The 19,237-nt window shown below is 46.8% G+C and overlaps 5 non-coding genes across 5 annotated transcripts; all 5 read left to right on the forward strand.

Annotated features, from left to right (window-relative positions):
* The first annotated feature begins 403 nt into the window (after positions 1-403).
* TRNAP-AGG (transfer RNA proline (anticodon AGG)) lies at positions 404-475 on the forward strand. The gene has a single exon. It is a non-coding gene; the product is annotated as a tRNA-Pro (tRNA).
* A 7,596-nt stretch (positions 476-8,071) lies between these two features.
* TRNAL-CAA (transfer RNA leucine (anticodon CAA)) lies at positions 8,072-8,183 on the forward strand. The gene is made up of 2 exons: positions 8,072-8,109; positions 8,138-8,183. It is a non-coding gene; the product is annotated as a tRNA-Leu (tRNA).
* Positions 8,184-15,241: 7,058 nt separating this feature from the next.
* Positions 15,242-15,353, forward strand: TRNAL-CAA (transfer RNA leucine (anticodon CAA)). Its single transcript has 2 exons — positions 15,242-15,279; positions 15,308-15,353. It is a non-coding gene; the product is annotated as a tRNA-Leu (tRNA).
* A 2,636-nt stretch (positions 15,354-17,989) lies between these two features.
* On the forward strand, positions 17,990-18,061 carry TRNAP-AGG (transfer RNA proline (anticodon AGG)). Its single transcript has one exon. It is a non-coding gene; the product is annotated as a tRNA-Pro (tRNA).
* A 388-nt stretch (positions 18,062-18,449) lies between these two features.
* Positions 18,450-18,522, forward strand: TRNAV-CAC (transfer RNA valine (anticodon CAC)). The gene has a single exon. It is a non-coding gene; the product is annotated as a tRNA-Val (tRNA).
* Positions 18,523-19,237: the final 715 nt, after the last annotated feature.

A 19,237-nucleotide genomic window follows, 5' to 3' on the forward strand; every position in this document is an offset into this window, starting at 1 on the left:
TCCTGCACAAAAACAATTTCCCCCTCAACGCAGTCATCCTTGTACCATGGTGCAAGAACGGCTGCATTGGCGCTCAGCAGCTAATTTAGAGCTGGCACAGGGGGAAGCACAGGGGTGCGCTGTATTCTACTAAATACGGCGCTTCCCTGCATTTTGAAAATGACGGCGCGTGGGGCTTGCAAATTTGGCACAGCGTCGCGCTTAGTCATTTTCTTGTAAATCTGGGCCAAAATGTGTAAAGGATAGAGGCTTTTTATGTCATGTTCGATGAAGACCATGCAAATGACTCTAGTCGTACTGCAGAAGAGAGCACCATGTGCAGTTTCTTGCTTTGGGATGTAGTCTCCCACTCTCTGTCACCAACCCTCCGAGCAGGGTCGGAGCCGTTGTATTTCTGTGCCCAGGCTCGTTGGTCTAGGGGTATGATTCTCGCTTAGGGTGCGAGAGGTCCCGGGTTCAAATCCCAGACGAGCCCATTTTAGCGGAAAACAATCAAATCCGGCTCAAAATACACAACCCCTCAACATTTCTCATTCCACTCGAAGCATTGTTGCGCAAAACATATTTTTTGCCTCAGGCGAAAAATGGATTACAATGCCTTGGCTTCCTTCCTGCTTGCTATCAGTGCGCCCTGTGTGATGATTTCACAGGCTCTCCTTCCTGGCATTTAGGCATCAGATATTTGTCTGTCTCTGCCCGCAGCTGTGGGATTTTTCAGGACGTCTGAGTGTATGCATGCTGGCTGACACCGCTGCAATTTTCACACTTACCCCTCGCATTCCGAGCAACTGCTGATAAAGTATAGAGGAAATCGTGCAAACATATGAGGGGAACTGTGCTCCTTCAGTCAAGCCAGCAAGCTTGTTTCTGTAGTGTAGTGGTTATCATGTTCGCCTCACACACGAAAGGTCCCCGGTTCGAGACTGGGCAGAAACACTTGGCAGCAGCAGCTTTTGTGTTTGCTCCCTAAAACCTCAGTCTCTCTCAATGCACACTTAGACAGAAATGACCTTTAAAAACTTGTGACCTATGTAAAATGTGCTTTACTATTGCAGGACGCTAAAAAGTTATCTGCATCCCTCGGTGGTCGTGCATGTGCATTGTTTCTTGTTCTGTTTTTTTTTTTTTTTCTTGGCCATTTTATATTGTGGGGCCTTTAAAGCTGTGACTTTGATAGGAACATTGCAAGCGGCAAAATCAACAAGTGCAGACTGAAGAGTCCGACCTGCACACTGTTTTGGCTGTCAGGATGGCCGAGTGGTCTAAGGCGCCAGACTCTAGAGAGCTTGATCTTCAGTGAAGCTGAGCCTTCTGGTCTCTTCATGGAGGCGTGGGTTCAAATCCCACTTCTGACAGGTGTATTTTCTTCCCTTAAATCTTGCTCTGCTTGCAGAGCCAGCTCCTCACACCACTATCTTTGGAAGCTGCTGTGGCATGTGAGGAGAAATCCACCAACCCATCGGCTGGGCCCTCAATCAAAATTCTGTGTATTACTGGAAGGGGCGTCTCAGGCACACCTTCTGTTAGAGCTGCACTTTATGACAGTAACTACCATGCTGGTTTCTACTTAAGCAGTTGATTCTATCGTTTGAAGTGAGGCTCTCCTGCCACCTTTTGGGCAAAGAAGACACTGCCCCTGCAAAAACACAGGCAGACAAGCTCAAACTAGGTTTCTTGGTTAGGTGGGCGGAGCATATTGGCAATGGTGCCTCCTCGTGACTTGGAATTTACATGAAGAAGACAGAGAGGCAGCTGTGAGTAGGCAGTACCCATGAACCCCTGAACACTGTCTTGCGACTAGCACACAATTCTGAAATGAGACGGGGGAAAGGAGGTGATTTCCTCATCAAGGGCCATTCCGGGAAATCAGCCACCCTGCGTCTCCAGGTGAGTGTTTCAGGCCTATGAGCCACTAATATAAATCTCGCCTGATCGAGCGCTGATCGAGCAAGTGTGCTTGAATCCAAGAGGCATGCTCCTCTGGCTCAAGAGCTAGCAGGCCCTTCAGTGCTTCTGGTTGGGAAGTCTAAGGTGCAAGGGTCCATGACTTGCAGCGGGTTACAACTACCAGAAAGGGTCTGCTTTTCACATCAGTGCCCTAGTTCAGCTCACTGGTGATAGAGCGGTCCGTACTAATAATTTTACCTGTGTTCGGACGCTCTTTAGGCCGATGAATCTTTTGACTAAGTGGGACTCTCTGTACTCTATATCAATCAATTTCCTTAAATCAATAATTAATAACGAACATAAGCAATACCTTGATCAACATAACACTTGACAATTAATCCAGAATACATTTCGGCGAACCCTGACCTTTCAGTCAGGAATAACCACACCAGTTTATTCAAAGTTAGTGAATTTTATTTCCCTATATTAACAAAGCTAGCACGATATAGATGTGTCTCAACACCAAATGATAAACATAAATGAAAATTAATAGCTGACCATAGCGGCGAAACAAGTGCAATCTATGTAGCATTTGAATAACAAGGCATTCGATAATAGCAATGCAAATCACTAATACGATAATCTGTAATGAGCTAATTGCATACATTTAGTCAGCATAACAAGGTCTCAAATTGCATCGTGCAACAAAAGGAATCCTCATCTAACCTCAAATTAGCATCGGCATGTGGGACTTCATGCGAAAACAATTTAGCAACATTAATTTAGAAAAACTACCTAACTAGGACTCTTATCAAAATCAGCAGTTGGTTACCTAAAGGAAACACAATGCAATTTTACAATTTCCTTTCATATTTACCAATTACGATCAGCAATCAAGGAAGTCTTCGTCTCACAGGTACCGTTTCTCGATCAGCATGGGACGGGGCAAAAAAGGGGCAGGGGTGGACGGGGCAGTTGCCTCACGGCGGCAAAATAAAACTACTACTTCATGCAAGGGATCAAAGTTAAAGTCTCTAGGGCAAGAATCATTAAAGTCTCTTTCTCTCGATTAGAGAAAGCATCAAAGTCTCTTTCAAAATGGCGTCGCAGCAAAGTGGGCCATAATAGCTACGAAGTCTGCAAAATGGCGGGACGTCCAATAATGGCCGTAATGATCTAATTTCTTCTCGTGCACCTGGTTTTTATAGACAACAGTTCAAATCCAGTAGGGTCTTCCATTGGAGGGTTCATAGGTTAGCTTCAAATTGTCCAATCAAAAACGGCAGTTCTCAAGCTTTTACTTAAGCATACATTATCCTTGGAGATGGGTACGCAAGTTGCAACATTTTATACCAATTAACTCACTTTCAGAGCTTCCATTGTCCGCACCTGCAGATTGACCTTGGAGTAAAGAGAAAATATGCCAGGCTGGCACGAAACCTTAAGATAAGCATGTGAACGATCTCAGTGGGAAAGTACAGCTTCAAGCAAAAGTACACGTTTAATAGCACATTGGAAAAATACGAGCATCTAAACCGTGAGACCAGGCCACTAGGCCAAAGCCTCCACTAAAGTAATGCTAAGCTAAAACATTTCAAACAAGCAAATCATACCACACGTTTATGATTATGTCGGATTAGTGCAATTCTAATACACCACGTTATATAAAGCACGCTTATAAATGTTGGCAAACTACTCTAAGGGCACATTTTGTCCCCGTACAATCTTTATTAGTTCGGTTAAAGTCACACATGATTATTTCACACTACGTTTACGTGTTAATAAATGTAAAACCTTCATTTTCTGCTTCATCAATCCCTCCTCTGATGACTACTTGTCATCACACCAAACCATGCCCACAAATTGTATTCCATTAAAATTCTGTCAGTTCTCTTTTCCTTTTAGTTCCCCTAGTTTGCGCTTTGTATTCTTCTGCCATTCTTTTCATAATTTTCTCTTCTTTTCTTCTCTTAATTCTTTCCATAATCATTATTATTCCCCTTTTTATTCCCCAAATTCCAAATATGCAAATTATCACTATTAAAATTCCCTCTATTATTTTTAACAATATTCCATTCCAAATTCCCCCAATCCAATGTCCCACTGAAGCAAGTCCTTTTCCAACCTTCTCCCACACTCCTGGTTCTCTCAATTCCTTCAAATCTGCACTCTCTTTTGTTAGATTAGCAAGCATAGTTTTAATTTTTACACTATTGTCAGGAATATATGTACAACAGTGTCGTGTACCAAACATTTTGCAAACGCCACCATCCTTTGCTAAAAGAATGTCTAAAGCAAGCCTATTTTGAAGAGTCATAGCTCTTTCCGCTGCAAGTTCAGCATCTATCAGGATTATAGCACCTGAAAACTTCGTCAACATGTTATCCACTATAGTAGACAACTTTCTTATTTTGATGGAATTCAACACGACTCCCAACGAAGGAATCATGGCTCCAAATATATCTCCTACCACAGCAGCTGCGGTCTCTCTTTTCTGGATACAATGGGATCCAGATGTCTTTTGAATCATCGATAGGTCATCCAGTTGATAAACCTTTGGCAACACTATACCCAAATAACATCTCCCCCACCATCCCTTTGGAAGACGATAATAGGCATTATACCCACAAATGTAATATACACCTGGAATGACAGGGTCAAGTCCGTCCATCATGAATGTCCATTTGGCCTTAAAGATAAACGTATGTTTACACTCACTCGCTCCTACAAAAATGTTGTCATAATAAGATTCACCTCGATATATACAAAATTTCCCTACATGCCAAGCATCTAAAGCTATTTTCCCTTGTGTCTTTATTGCAGCAAAATCATAATTATCTACTGAAGTCCTCTTATGTAGCTCCTTTTCTAATTTCGCATTCATTTGTGCCCTTCTATCATCTGTGCGATCTAAAAAGCTTATTTCTATTGCAGAGAGCGAGCAGGTAAGGTTTTCCCTATGAGTGTGAGCCGTTTCAAAAGGTTGTATTGGCTCGAAAAATTCCCTCATTATTTTAGCATCCCAATCCTTAGCAATCTGGCTTAGCTGCGCTATTATAGGAACATATGCAAAGGTAACATCATAATTTGAGTAAAAATAATGTATGTTAGTTTGACCATAAAACCTAGACATTACTATACTACATGTAATCCCATATGTAAGAGGCATGTGGTGATATGTCACCCCTTCCTTCACTGATGTCGGTATCTGTGTACACACATAACAATCTTTTGCATCCATAGTCTCAACATATTCTGTTAGCAAGCGATAGAAAACGTTATACGAAAGCTCTTTCTTATCGTGCAAGAGTCTCTCATCCAATGCTAGTCTTTTCAATGCGGTTAGTTTGGTGACAGTAACAGGAGCAAGAGTAGAAGCATCAATTCTCTCATTCTCAGTCTTACCATGTATTCCAAGCACAATTGCCATTATTATTAGTACACATGCAATTATCAAGCCTATACACACATATTTACAATAGTTCTTTCTATTGTTTTGCGTCATGATCTGTATAGAATCAGAGAGCTAGAAGCACCTATAAATGAAACTATTTAGCAATTCAGTTACAAAGCTGAACGAGCGCAATGTTCACACCGTCTTCTTCAGGAGGCCAGTCACTTATCGGTTAGCAGCATTTGTCTCAATTCGGCAATAACTCAGTCTTTATCAGTTCAGCAAGTGTCTCATCCGGTTTAGCAATGTCTCAGCTGGTTGTTTGTATCACGTTAGATTGTAGCAAGCAATATCATTTATTATCCTTTCAATCGACAAAGTCCATAAAACTTTTCTTTTCTATTGGTATCTCTTCCTCTTCTTTGTTCTCGATGCTTAGAGATACAAACTCGTCAGTCCAATCGTCATTGACTACATATGCCCATTCAGGACCGGAATATCTCCTGTTTGGTATCCTTTTCCTTTTCAATTCTGCTTCTCTTTTTGATTCTGCTTCGATGGTACTTTCCTCTTTTGTCAAGTCTTTTTCTTCACTTGAGGATTGTTCCACAACAGTCACTTCCTTTCTTTTCTCTTTCACTTTTGGCCTTTCTCCGTTGTTCAAACTTTCTTTAGTCCTTTCTTTTATTGGTGATATACTTAGTCTCCTCTTTGCACCGTGTCCATTTGATGGACCTGCGATCTTTTCTGAGGAAGCTTGAACCTTTTCGTTCTGTTCTGCCTTGTCCCCTCCTTCTGGGGAATCAATCACGTTCTCTTTTTCTTTTTCTATACCGTCTGCTTCTGGGAAAGCCCTCCTCTGATCAGGCTCTCCTGCTTTTTCACCTTTTTCGAGCCCTTCGTCACCGTTACTTTTGTCAGGCTCTTTATCACTTTCAGCTGCTTCAGGTTCTTTGTCACCTTCAGCTGCTTCAGGCTTTTTGCTACCATCAGCTGCTTCAGGCTCTTTGTCACCTTCAGCTTCTTCGTCGCTGTCTGAACTTTCTCCTTGGTCTTCCCCAAGTGAGTCAGTCTCTTCGTCCTCCAATAATATCTCTCTCTCTCCTGCTTCTGCCTGTTCGCTTTCAGTTCGGTTTTGTTCTGTCTCAGCACTCAGCACTGTTTTATCAGGCACTGGCAGTTTCAGCGCTTCAACTTCCTCATCTGTGGGACACAACACTTTTTTTGTGGCTTAACACCACCTTGTAAATACGGCCCCTTAGCACGCAGCGCGTTCCCTGGAAGGGGCGTGCAATGGGTGTTGTTGGGAGTGTGCCACAGCAACACCATAGCATTTTGATGCTGCTCCAGATTTAGGAGTTGGCGTAAATCTGGATCAGCGCCAAAATCCAACGCCATCCCAGGGGTGTCGTTAGAGTGGCGCACTGAGGAGAAATGTTTTCATTTCTCCTTGTTTTTGCTCTTTCTATGTGTGATGCATTCTGCAGCACACATAGAAGTAAGAGCAAATCACCATTGAAGATTTTTTTTTTGAGCAGGAAGGTGTCCCTTCCTGCACAAAAACAATTTCCCCCTCAACGCAGTCATCCTTGTACCATGGTGCAAGAACGGCTGCGTTGGCGCTCAGCAGCTAATTTAGAGCTGGCGCAGGGGGAAGCACAGGGGTGCGCTGTATTCTACTAAATACGGCGCTTCCCTGCATTTTGAAAATGACGGCGCGTGGGGCTTGCAAATTTGGCACAGCGTCGCGCTTAGTCATTTTCTTGTAAATCTGGGCCAAAATGTCTAAAGGATAGAGGCTTTTTATGTCATGTTCGATGAAGACCATGCAAATGACTCTAGTCGTACTGCAGAAGAGAGCACCATGTGCAGTTTCTTGCTTTGGGATGTAGTCTCCCACTCTCTGTCACCAAACCTCCGAGCAGGGTCGGAGCCGTTGCATTTCTGTGCCCAGACTCGTTGGTCTAGGGGTATGATTCTCGCTTAGGGTGCGAGAGGTCCCGGGTTCAAATCCCCGACAAGCCCATTTTAGTGGAAAACAATCAAATCCTGCTCAATATACACAACCCCTCAACATTTCTCATTCCACTCGAAGCATTGTTGCGCAAAACATATTTTTTGCCTCAGGCGAAAAATGGATTACAATGCCTTGGCTTCCTTCCTGCTTGCTCTCAGTGCGCCCTGTGTGATGATTTCACAGGCTCTCTTTCCTGGCATTTAGGCATCAGATATTTGTCTGTCTCTGCCCGCAGCTGTGGGATTTTTCAGGACGTCTGAGTGTATGCATGTGGCTGACACCGCTGCAATTTTCACACTTACCCCTCGCATTCCGAGCAACTGCTGATAAAGTATAGAGGAAATCGTGCAAACATATGAGGGGAACTGTGCTCCTTCAGTCAAACCAGCAAGCTTGTTTCTGTAGTGTAGTGGTTGTCACTTTCGCCTCACACGCGAAAGGTTCCAGGTTCGAGACCGGGCAGAAACACTTGAAAGCAGCAGCTTTTGTGTTTGCTCCCTAAAACCTCAGTCTCTCTCAATGCACACTTAGACAGAAATGACCTTTAAAAACTTGTGACCTGTGTAAAACGTTCTTTACTATTGCAGGACGCTAAAAAGTTATCTGCATCCCTCTGTGTCGTGCATGTGCATTGTTTCTTGTTCTGTTTTTTTTTTTTTTCTTGGCCATGTTATATTGTGGGGCCTTTAAAGCTGTGACTTTGATAGGAACATTGCAAGCGGCAAAATCAACAAGTGCAGACTGAAGAGTCCGACCTGCACACTGTTTTGGCTGTCAGGATGGCCGAGTGGTCTAAGGCGCCAGACTCAAGAGAGCTTGATCTTCAGTGAAGCTGAGCCTTCTGGTCTCTTCATGGAGGCGTGGGTTCAAATCCCACTTCTGACAGGTGTATTTTCTTCCCTTAAATCTTGCTCTGCTTGCAGAGCCAGCTCCTCACACCACTATCTTTGGAAGCTGCTGTGGCATGTGAGGAGAAATCCACCAACCCATCGGCTGGGCCCTCAATCAAAATTCTGTGTATTACTGGAAGGGGCGTCTCAGGCACACCTTCTGTTAGAGCTGCACTTTATGACAGTAACTACCATGCTGGTTTCTACTTAAGCAGTTGATTCTATCGTTTGAAGTGAGGCTCTCCTGCCACCTTTTGGGCAAAGAAGACACTGCCCCTGCAACAACACAGGCAGACAAGCTCAAACTAGGTTTCTTGGTTAGGTGGGCGGAGCATATTGGCAATGGTGCCTCTTCGTGACTTGCAATTTACATGAAGAAGACAGAGAGGCAGCTGGGAGTAGGCAGTACCCATGAACCCCTGAACACTGTCTTGCGACTAGCACACAATTCTGAAATGAGGCGGGGGAAAGGAGGTGATTTCCCCATCAAGGGCCATTCCGGGAAATCAGCCACCCTGCGTCTCCCAGGTGAGTGTTTCAGGCCTATGAGCCACTAATATAAATCTCGCCTGATCAAGCCTGATCGAGCGCTGATCGAGCAAGTGTGCTTGAATCCAAGAGGCATGCTCCTCTGGCTCAAGAGCTAGCAGGCCCTTCAGTGCTTCTGGTTGGGAAGTCTAAGGTGCAAGGGTCCATGACTTGCAGCGGGTTACAACTACCAGAAAGGGTCTGCTTTTCACATCAGTGCCCTAGTTCAGCTCATTGGCACAGGGCATTTTGACTACCTCTTGCCTTGCTAGAGACAAACAAAAAATCCTTGACAGAAAACATCAATTGCTATGGCACGCTTAGAAAGAGAGAGCCTCCAAATGGCCCTGCTTTTCTGAAAGACGCTTCAGAAGATGTTTCAAATGACTATGCAGCAGCAGTCTAGTTGGTATAGGGGTATGATTCTCGCTTCGGGTGTGAGAGGACCTCGGTTCAAATCCCAGACAAACCCCTACCTTTATAGGTTCAGTCTGTGTTTTAAACAGGAGTATTTCTGCTTTTCACTCTTGTAAGATGTCATGTTGCAATGCAATACATGCTTTATACTGGCGTCAAGACGGTTTAGCATCATGAAGGTATGCAAGATTTCTTTGCAAGTGCTTTTCTGTGCTGGAGCAGCAGTGCTCGTAGGAACATTAAATGCACAGTGCTTCTCCATGGTAATTTCGGGTCCAGTTCTGACATCACCTCTTGGAATGAAAGTGATCCCAGTTCCTTTCTTCCAAGGGAAGAGATCGTGTTCCGGAAGGCTCAGCTTTGAGCGTCATGAACATTGGCCCTCATCCTTGCATCCCAGTCCAATGCATAGCCACATAAAGCAAGCAGGTGTGTCTGTTTCCATAGTGTGGTGGTTCCAGTACAATGCATAGCCACATGAAGCAAGCCGGCAAGTGTGTCTGTTTGTGTAGTGTAGTGGTTATCATGCGCACCTCACATGCGAAAGGTCCCTGGTTCGAGTCGCTGGGCTTTTTCACAGTACTTGCATTTCCTGCCTCACCTGACAGGCAAGCTGAGATAAAAGAGACTGTGTCTATCCCTCACCATCGTGAGGTACTACGCTCCTGGGGCATCTGTCACAGCTCACCAAGAGGAGTTGCGCCAGCTTACGGCAGTCAGTTGCTCACTGTTTGACCTTTGCAATGAAGCCTGAGCCTACAGCATTTAAGCCAGCCAAGGAAGGAAGGTACGATTGCGAAAATAGCTTTCCTGCCCTCACCAAGAACACACACCTTGAGCAAATAAAGTGCCAGACTTACAAGGCCCTATCGCCACCGGAGCATCACTTTTAGTGACGCCCCGGTGGCACTATGCACTGCGCGGTATTTACAAGATGGCGTTCAGCCACTTTTTGTGGCTTAACACCACCTTGTAAATACGGCCCCTTAGCACGCAGCGCGTTCCCTGGAAGGGGCGTGCAATGGGTGTTGTTGGGAGTGTGCCACAGCAACACCATAGCATTTTGATGCTGCTCCAGATTTAGGAGTTGGCGTAAATCTGCGTCAGCGCCAAAATCCAACGCCATCCCAGGGGTGTCGTTAGAGTGGCGCACTGAGGAGAAATGTTTTCATTTCTCCTTGTTTTTGCTCTTTCTATGTGTGATGCATTCTGCAGCACACATAGAAGTAAGAGCAAATCACCATTGAAGATTTTTTTTTTGGGCAGGAAGGTGTCCCTTCCTGCACAAAAACAATTTCCCCCTCAACGCAGTCATCCTTGTACCATGGTGCAAGAACGGCTGCATTGGCGCTCAGCAGCTAATTTAGAGCTGGCGCAGGGGGAAGCACAGGGGTGCGCTGTATTCTACTAAATACGGCGCTTCCCTGCATTTTGAAAATGACGGCGCGTGGGGCTTGCAAATTTGGCACAGCGTCGCGCTTAGTCATTTTCTTGTAAATCTGGGCCAAAATGTCTAAAGGATAGAGGCTTTTTATGTCATGTTCGATGAAGACCATGCAAATGACTCTAGTCGTACTGCAGAAGAGAGCACCATGTGCAGTTTCTTGCTTTGGGATGTAGTCTCCCACTCTCTGTCACCAAACCTCCGAGCAGGGTCGGAGCCGTTGCATTCCTGTGCCCAGACTCGTTGGTCTAGGGGTATGATTCTCGCTTAGGGTGCGAGAGGTCCCGGGTTCAAATCCCAGACAAGCCCATTTTAGCGGAAAACAATCAAATCCTGCTCAAAATACACAACCCCTCAACATTTCTCATTCCACTCGAAGCATTGTTGCGCAAAACATATTTTTTGCCTCAGGCGAAAAATGGATTACAATGCCTTGGCTTCCTTCCTGCTTGCTCTCAGTGCGCCCTGTGTGATGATTTCACAGGCTCTCCTTCCTGGCATTTAGGCATCAGATATTTGTCTGTCTCTGCCCGCAGCTGTGGGATTTTTCAGGACGTCTGAGTGTATGCATGCTGGCTGACACCGCTGCAATTTTCACACTTACCCCTCGCATTCCGAGCAACTGCTGATAAAGTATAGAGGAAATCATGCAAACATATGAGGGGAACTGTGCTCCTTCAGTCAAACCAGCAAGCTTGTTTCTGTAGTGTAGCGGTTATCACGTTCACCTCACATGAGAAAGGTCCCCGGTTCGAGACCGTGCAGAAACACTTGGAAGCATCAGTTTTTGTGTTTGCTCCCTAAAACCTCAGTCTCTCTCAATGCACACTTAGACAGAAATGACCTTTAAAAACTTGTGACCTGTGTAAAACGTGCTTTACTATTGCAGGACGCTAAAAAGTTATCTGCATCCCTCGGTGGTCGTGCATGTGCATTGTTTCTTGTTCTGTTTTTTTTTTTTTTTCTTGGCCATGTTATATTGTGGGGCCTTTAAAGCTGTGACTTTGATAGGAACATTGCAAGCGGCAAAATCAACAAGTGCAGACTGAAGAGTCCGACCTGCACACTGTTTTGGCTGTCAGGATTGCCGAGTGGTCTAAGGGCCAGACTCAAGAGAGCTTGATCTTCAGGGAAGCTGAGCCTTCTGGTCTCTTCATGGAGGCGTGGGTTCAAATCCCACTTCTGACAGGTGTATTTTCTTCCCTTAAATCTTGCTCTGCTTGCAGAGCCAGCTCCTCACACCACTATCTTTGGAAGCTGCTGTGGCATGTGAGGAGAAATCCACCAACCAATCGGCTGGGCCCTCAATCAAAATTCTGTGTATTACTGGAAGGGGCGTCTCAGGCACACCTTCTGTTAGAGCTGCACTTTATGACAGTAACTACCATGCTGGTTTCTACTTAAGCAGTTGATTCTATCGTTTGAAGTGAGGCTCTCCTGCCACCTTTTGGGCAAAGAAGACACTGCCCCTGCAACAACACAGGCAGACAAGCTCAAACTAGGTTTCTTGGTTAGGTGGGCGGAGCATATTGGCAATGGTGCCTCCTCGTGACTTGCAATTTACATGAAGAAGACAGAGAGGCAGCTGGGAGTAGGCAGTACCCATGAACCCCTGAACACTGTCTTGCGACTAGCACACAATTCTGAAATGAGGCGGGGGAAAGGAGGTGATTTCCCCATCAAGGGCCATTCCGGGAAATCAGCCACCCTGCGTCTCCCAGGTGAGTGTTTCAGGCCTATGAGCCACTAATATAAATCTCGCCTGATCGAGGCTGATCGAGCGCTGATCGAGCAAGTGTGCTTGAATCCAAGAGGCATGCTCCTCTGACTCAAGAGCTAGCAGGCACTTCAGTGCTTCTGGTTGGGAAGTCTAAGGTGCAAGGGTCCATGACTTGCAGCGGGTTACAACTACCAGAAAGGGTCTGCTTTTCACACCAGTGCCCTAGTTCAGCTCACTGGCACAGGGCATTTTGACTACCTCTTGCCTTGCTAGAGACAAACAAAAAATCATTGACAGAAAACATCAATTGCTATGGCACGCTTAGAGAGAGAGAGCCTCCAAATCGCCCTGCTTTTCTGAAAGACGCTTCAGAAGATGTTTCAAATGACTATGCAGCGGCAGTCTAGTTGGTATAGGGGTATGATTCTCACTTCGGGTGTGAGAGGACCTCGGTTCAAATCCCAGACAAACCCCTACCTTTATAGGTTCAGTCTGTGTTTTAAACAGGAGTATTTCTGCTTTTCACTCTTGTAAGATGTCATGTTGCAATGCAATACATGCTTTATACTGGCGTCGAGACGGTTCAGCATCATGAAGGTATGCAAGATTTCTTTGCAACTGCTTTTCTGTGCTGGAGCAGCAGTGCTCGTAGGAACAGTAAATGCACAGTGCTTCTCCATGGTAATTTCGGGTCCAGTTCTGAAATCACCTCTTGGAATGAAAGTGATCCCAGTTCCTTTCTTCCAAGGGAAGAGATCGAGTTCCGGAAGGCTCAGCTTTGAGCGTCATGAACATTGGCCCTCATCCTTGCATCCCAGTCCAATGCATAGCCACATAGAGCAAGCAGGTGTGTCTGTTTCCATAGTGTGGTGGTTCCAGTACAATGTATAGCCACATGAAGCAAGCCGGCAAGTGTGTCTGTTTGTGTAGTGTAGTGGTTATCATGCACACCTCACATGCGAAAGGTCCCTGGTTCGAGTCGCTGGGCTTTTTCACAGTATTTGCATTTCCTGCCTCACCTGACAGGCAAGCTGAGATAAAAGAGACTGTGTCTATCCCTCACCATCGTGAGGTACTACGCTCCTGGGGCATCTGTCACAGCTCACCAAGAGGAGTTGCGCCAGCTTACGGCAGTCAGTTGCTCACTGTTTGACCTTTGCAATGAAGCCTGAGCCTACAGCATTCAAGCCAGCCAAGGAAGGAAGGTACGAGAGCTAAAATAGCTTTCCTGCCCTCACCAAGAACACACACCTTGAGCAAATAAAGTGCCAGACTTACAAGGCCCTATCGCCACCGGAGCATCACTTTTAGTGACGCCCCGGTGGCACTATGCACTGCGCGGTATTTACAAGATGGCGTTCAGCCACTTTTTGTGGCTTAACACCACCTTGTAAATACGGCCCCTTAGCACGCAGCGCGTTCCCTGGAAGGGGCGTGCAATGGGTGTTGTTGGGAGTGTGCCACAGCAACACCATAGCATTTTGATGCTGCTCCAGATTTAGGAGTTGGCGTAAATCTGCGTCAGCGCCAAAATCCAACGCCATCCCAGGGGTGTCGTTAGAGTGGCGCACTGAGGAGAAATGTTTTCATTTCTCCTTGTTTTTGCTCTTTCTATGTGTGATGCATTCTGCAGCATACATAGAAGTAAGAGCAAATCACCATTGAAGATTTTTTTTTTGGGCAGGAAGGTGTCCCTTCCTGCACAAAAACAATTTCCCCCTCAACGCAGTCATCCTTGTACCATGGTGCAAGAACGGCTGCATTGGCGCTCAGCAGCTAATTTACAGCTGGCGCAGGGGGAAGCACAGGGGTGCGCTGTATTCTACTAAATACGGCGCTTCCCTGCATTTTGAAAATGACGGCGCGTGGGGCTTGAAAATTTGGCACAGCGTCGCGCTTAGTCATTTTCTTGTAAATCTGGGCCAAAATGTCTAAAGGATAGAGGCTTTTTATGTCATGTTCGATGAAGACCATGCAAATGACTCTAGTCGTACTGCAGAAGAGAGCACCATGTGCAGTTTCTTGCTTTGGGATGTACTGTAGTCTCCCTCTCTCTGTCACTAAACCTCCGAGCAGGGTCGGAGCCGTTGCAGTTCTGTGCCCAGGCTCGTTGGTCTAGGGGTATGATTCTCGCTTAGGGTGCGAGAGGTCCAGGGTTCAAATCCCGGACAAGCCCATTTTAGCAGAAAACAATCAAATCCTGCTCAAAATACACAACCCCTCAACATTTCTCATTCCACTCGAAGCATTGTTGCGCAAAACATATTTTTTGCCTCAGGCGAAAAATGGATTACAATGCCTTGGCTTCCTTCCTGCTTGCTCTCAGTGCGCCCTGTGTGATGATTTCACAGGCTCTCCTTCCTGGCATTTAGGCATCAGATATTTGTCTGTCTCTGTCCGCAGCTGTGGGATTTTTCAGGACGTCTGAGTGTATGCATGCTGGCTGACACCGCTGCAATTTTCACACTTACCCCTCGCATTCCAAGCAACTGCTGATAAAGTATAGAGGAAATCATGCAAACATATGAGGGGAACTGTGCTCCTTCAGTCAAACCAGCAAGCTTGTTTCTGTAGTGTAGTGGTTATCACGTTTGCCTCACACGCGAAAGGTCCCCGGTTCGAAACCGTGCCGAAACACTTGGAAGCAGCAGCTTTTGTGTTTGCTCCCTAAAACATCAGTCTCTCTCAATGCACACTTAGACAGAAATGACCTTTAAAAACTTGTGACCTGTGTAAAACGTGCTTTACTATTGCAGGACACTAAAAAGTTATCTGCATCCCTCGGTGGTCGTGCATGTGCATTGTTTCTTGTTCTGTTTTTTTTTTTTTTTCCTGGCCATGTTATATTGTGGGGCCTTTAAAGCTGTGACTTTGATAGGAACATTGCAAGCGGCAAAATCAACAAGTGCAGACTGAAGAGTCCGACCTGCACACTGTTTCGGCTGTCAGGATGGCCGAGTGGTCTAAGGCGCCAGACTCAAGAGAGCTTGATCTTCAGTGAAGCTGAGCCTTCTGGTCTCTTCATGGAGGCGTGGGTTCAAATCCCACTTCTGACAGGTGTATTTTCTTCCCCTAAATCTTGCTCTGCTTGCAGAGCCAGCTCCTCACACCACTATCTTTGGAAGCTGCTGTGGCATGTGAGGAGAAATCCACCAACCCATTGGCTGGGCCCTCAATCAAAATTCTGTGTATTACTGGAAGGGGCGTCTCAGGCACACCTTCTGTTAGAGCTGCACTTTATGACAGTAACTACCATGCTGGTTTCTACTTAAGCAGTTGATTCTATCGTTTGAAGTGAGGCTCTCCTGCCACCTTTTGGGCAAAGAAGACACTGCCCCTGCAACAACACAGGCAGACAAGCTCAAACTAGGTTTCTTGGTTAGGTGGGCGGAGCATATTGGCAATGGTGCCTCTTCGTGACTTGCAATTTACATGAAGAAGACAGAGAGGCAGCTGGGAGTAGGCGGTACCCATGAACCCCTGAACACTGTCTTGCGACTAGCACACAATTCTGAAATGAGGCGGGGGAAAGGAGGTGATTTCCCCATCAAGGGCCATTCCGGGAAATCAGCCACCCTGCGTCTCCCAGGTGAGTGTTTCAGGCCTATGAGCCACTAATATAAATCTCGCCTGATCGAGGCTGATCGAGCGCTGATCGAGCAAGTGTGCTTGAATCCAAGAGGCATGCTCCTCTGGCTCAAGAGCTAGCAGGCCCTTCAGTGCTTCTGGTTGGGAAGTCTAAGGTGCAAGGGTCCATGACTTGCAGCGGGTTACAACTACCAGAAAGGGTCTGCTTTTCACACCAGTGCCCTAGTTCAGCTCACTGGCACAGGGCATTTTGACTACCTCTTGCCTTGCTAGAGACAAACAAAAAATCATTGACAGAAAACATCAATTGCTATGGCACGCTTAGAGAGAGAGAGCCTCCAAATGGCCCTGCTTTTCTGAAAGACGCTTCAGAAGATGTTTCAAATGACTATGCAGTGGCAGTCTAGTTGGTATAGGGGTATGATTCTCGCTTCGGGTGTGAGAGGACCTCGGTTCAAATCCCAGACAAACCCCTACCTTTATAGGTTCAGTCTGTGTTTTAAACAGGAGTATTTCTGCTTTTCACTCTTGTAAGATGTCATGTTGCAATGCAATACATGCTTTATACTGGCGTCGAGACGGTTCAGCATCATGAAGGTATGCAAGATTTCTTTGCAACTGCTTTTCTGTGCTGGAGCAGCAGTGCTCGTAGGAACAGTAAATGCACAGTGCTTCTCCATGGTAATTTCGGGTCCAGTTCTGAAATCACCTCTTGGAATGAAAGTGATCCCAGTTCCTTTCTTCCAAGGGAAGAGATCGAGTTCCGGAAGGCTCAGCTTTGAGCGTCATGAACATTGGCCCTCATCCTTGCATCCCAGTCCAATGCATAGCCACATAGAGCAAGCAGGTGTGTCTGTTTCCATAGTGTGGTGGTTCCAGTACAATGTATAGCCACATGAAGCAAGCCGGCAAGTGTGTCTGTTTGTGTAGTGTAGTGGTTATCATGCACACCTCACATGCGAAAGGTCCCTGGTTCGAGTCGCTGGGCTTTTTCACAGTATTTGCATTTCCTGCCTCACCTGACAGGCAAGCTGAGATAAAAGAGACTGTGTCTATCCCTCACCATCGTGAGGTACTACGCTCCTGGGGCATCTGTCACAGCTCACCAAGAGGAGTTGCGCCAGCTTACGGCAGTCAGTTGCTCACTGTTTGACCTTTGCAATGAAGCCTGAGCCTACAGCATTCAAGCCAGCCAAGGAAGGAAGGTACGAGAGCGAAAATAGCTTTCCTGCCCTCACCAAGAACACACACCTTGAGCAAATAAAGTGCCAGACTTACAAGGCCCTATCGCCACCGGAGCATCACTTTTAGTGACGCCCCGGTGGCACTATGCACTGCGCGGTATTTACAAGATGGCGTTCAGCCACTTTTTGTGGCTTAACACCACCTTGTAAATACGGCCCCTTAGCACGCAGCGCGTTCCCTGGAAGGGGCGTGCAATGGGTGTTGTTGGGAGTGTGCCACAGCAACACCATAGCATTTTGATGCTGCTCCAGATTTAGGAGTTGGCGTAAATCTGCGTCAGCGCCAAAATCCAACGCCATCCCAGGGGTGTCGTTAGAGTGGCGCACTGAGGAGAAATGTTTTCATTTCTCCTTGTTTTTGCTCTTTCTATGTGTGATGCATTCTGCAGCATACATAGAAGTAAGAGCAAATCACCATTGAAGATTTTTTTTTTGGGCAGGAAGGTGTCCCTTCCTGCACAAAAACAATTTCCCCCTCAACGCAGTCATCCTTGTACCATGGTGCAAGAACGGCTGCATTGGCGCTCAGCAGCTAATTTAGAGCTGGCGCAGGGGGAAGCACAGGGGTGCGCTGTATTCTACTAAATACGGCGCTTCCCTGCATTTTGAAAATGACGGCGCGTGGGGCTTGAAAATTTGGCACAGCGTCGCGCTTAGTCATTTTCTTGTAAATCTGGGCCAAAATGTCTAAAGGATAGAGGCTTTTTATGTCATGTTCGATGAAGACCATGCAAATGACTCTAGTCGTACTGCAGAAGAGAGCACCATGTGCAGTTTCTTGCTTTGGGATGTACTGTAGTCTCCCTCTCTCTGTCACTAAACCTCCGAGCAGGGTCGGAGCCGTTGCAGTTCTGTGCCCAGGCTCGTTGGTCTAGGGGTATGATTCTCGCTTAGGGTGCGAGAGGTCCCGGGTTCAAATCCCGGACGAGCCCATTTTAGCGGAAAACAATCAAATCCTGCTCAAAATACACAACCCCTCAACATTTCTCATTCCACTCGAAGCATTGTTGCGCAAAACATATTTTTTGCCTCAGGCGAAAAATGGATTACAATGCCTTGGCTTCCTTCCTGCTTGCTCTCAGTGCGCCCTGTGTGATGATTTCACAGGCTCTCCTTCCTGGCATTTAGGCATCAGATATTTGTCTGTCTCTGCCCGCAGCTGTGGGATTTTTCAGGACGTCTGAGTGTATGCATGCTGGCTGACACCGCTGCAATTTTCACACTTACCCCTCGCATTCCGAGCAACTGCTGATAAAGTATAGAGGAAATCGTGCAAACATATGAGGGGAACTGTGCTCCTTCAGTCAAACCAGCAAGCTTGTTTCTGTAGTGTAGTGGTTATCACGTTTGCCTCACACGCGAAAGGTCCCCGGTTCGAGACCGGGCAGAAACACTTGGAAGCAGCAGCTTTTGTGCTAGCTCCCTAAAACCTCAGTCTCTCTCAATGCACACTTAGACAGAAATGACCTTTTAAAAACTTGTGACCTGTGTAAAACGTGCTTTACTATTGCAGGACGCGGGGGCGTGGCCAAGATGGCGATCGGAGCGGCAGCATAAACTGCAGCTCCGTCACCCAGCCCGCACAATTATCCTGCTGTTGAGCCCCCAGCCCCCCTCCCCCCGTTGCAGGGTGGGGTAACCGCTTGGGGGGCCCCGGAGGACTGTATCGCCGACCGCGACTGCGACTTTGCAGCCGCCGTATTCCCGGAGGAAAACCCGTGCTCGCTTTCAAGTCCGCGCGGCCCAGCAGATCGCAGCCGCATGCTCGGTTGAACTGGAGCTGCCGCCCAGTCCCCGTCGCTACCACAAAGGTAGGAGCTCGCCGCTGCGCCTCCGCCACGCGCGCCGGGGCTGATCGTTAGCCCGCGGAGGGCTCCCCGGCGTGCGCAGGGCCGGCCGAGTCCTCCCGTACACGGCCTTGCTCAATCTCGAGCCGCGCTGGAGCGCGTCTGCTCGTGCCGCTCCTTCCCCTTGCCCATGCACCCATCGGACGCCCGCGCGTCCCGTAGACTTGTCCCATACCTGGGACCAATTTAAATTAAGCACCGCTGCCGGCCTAAAGAACGGGGAAAGAAAAAAAAAAAAGAAAAAAAAAATGATTTAATCGG

This window comes from Pleurodeles waltl, unplaced genomic scaffold, assembly GCF_031143425.1.
Source record: "Pleurodeles waltl isolate 20211129_DDA unplaced genomic scaffold, aPleWal1.hap1.20221129 scaffold_91, whole genome shotgun sequence".
Lineage (NCBI taxonomy): Eukaryota > Metazoa > Chordata > Amphibia > Caudata > Salamandridae > Pleurodeles > Pleurodeles waltl.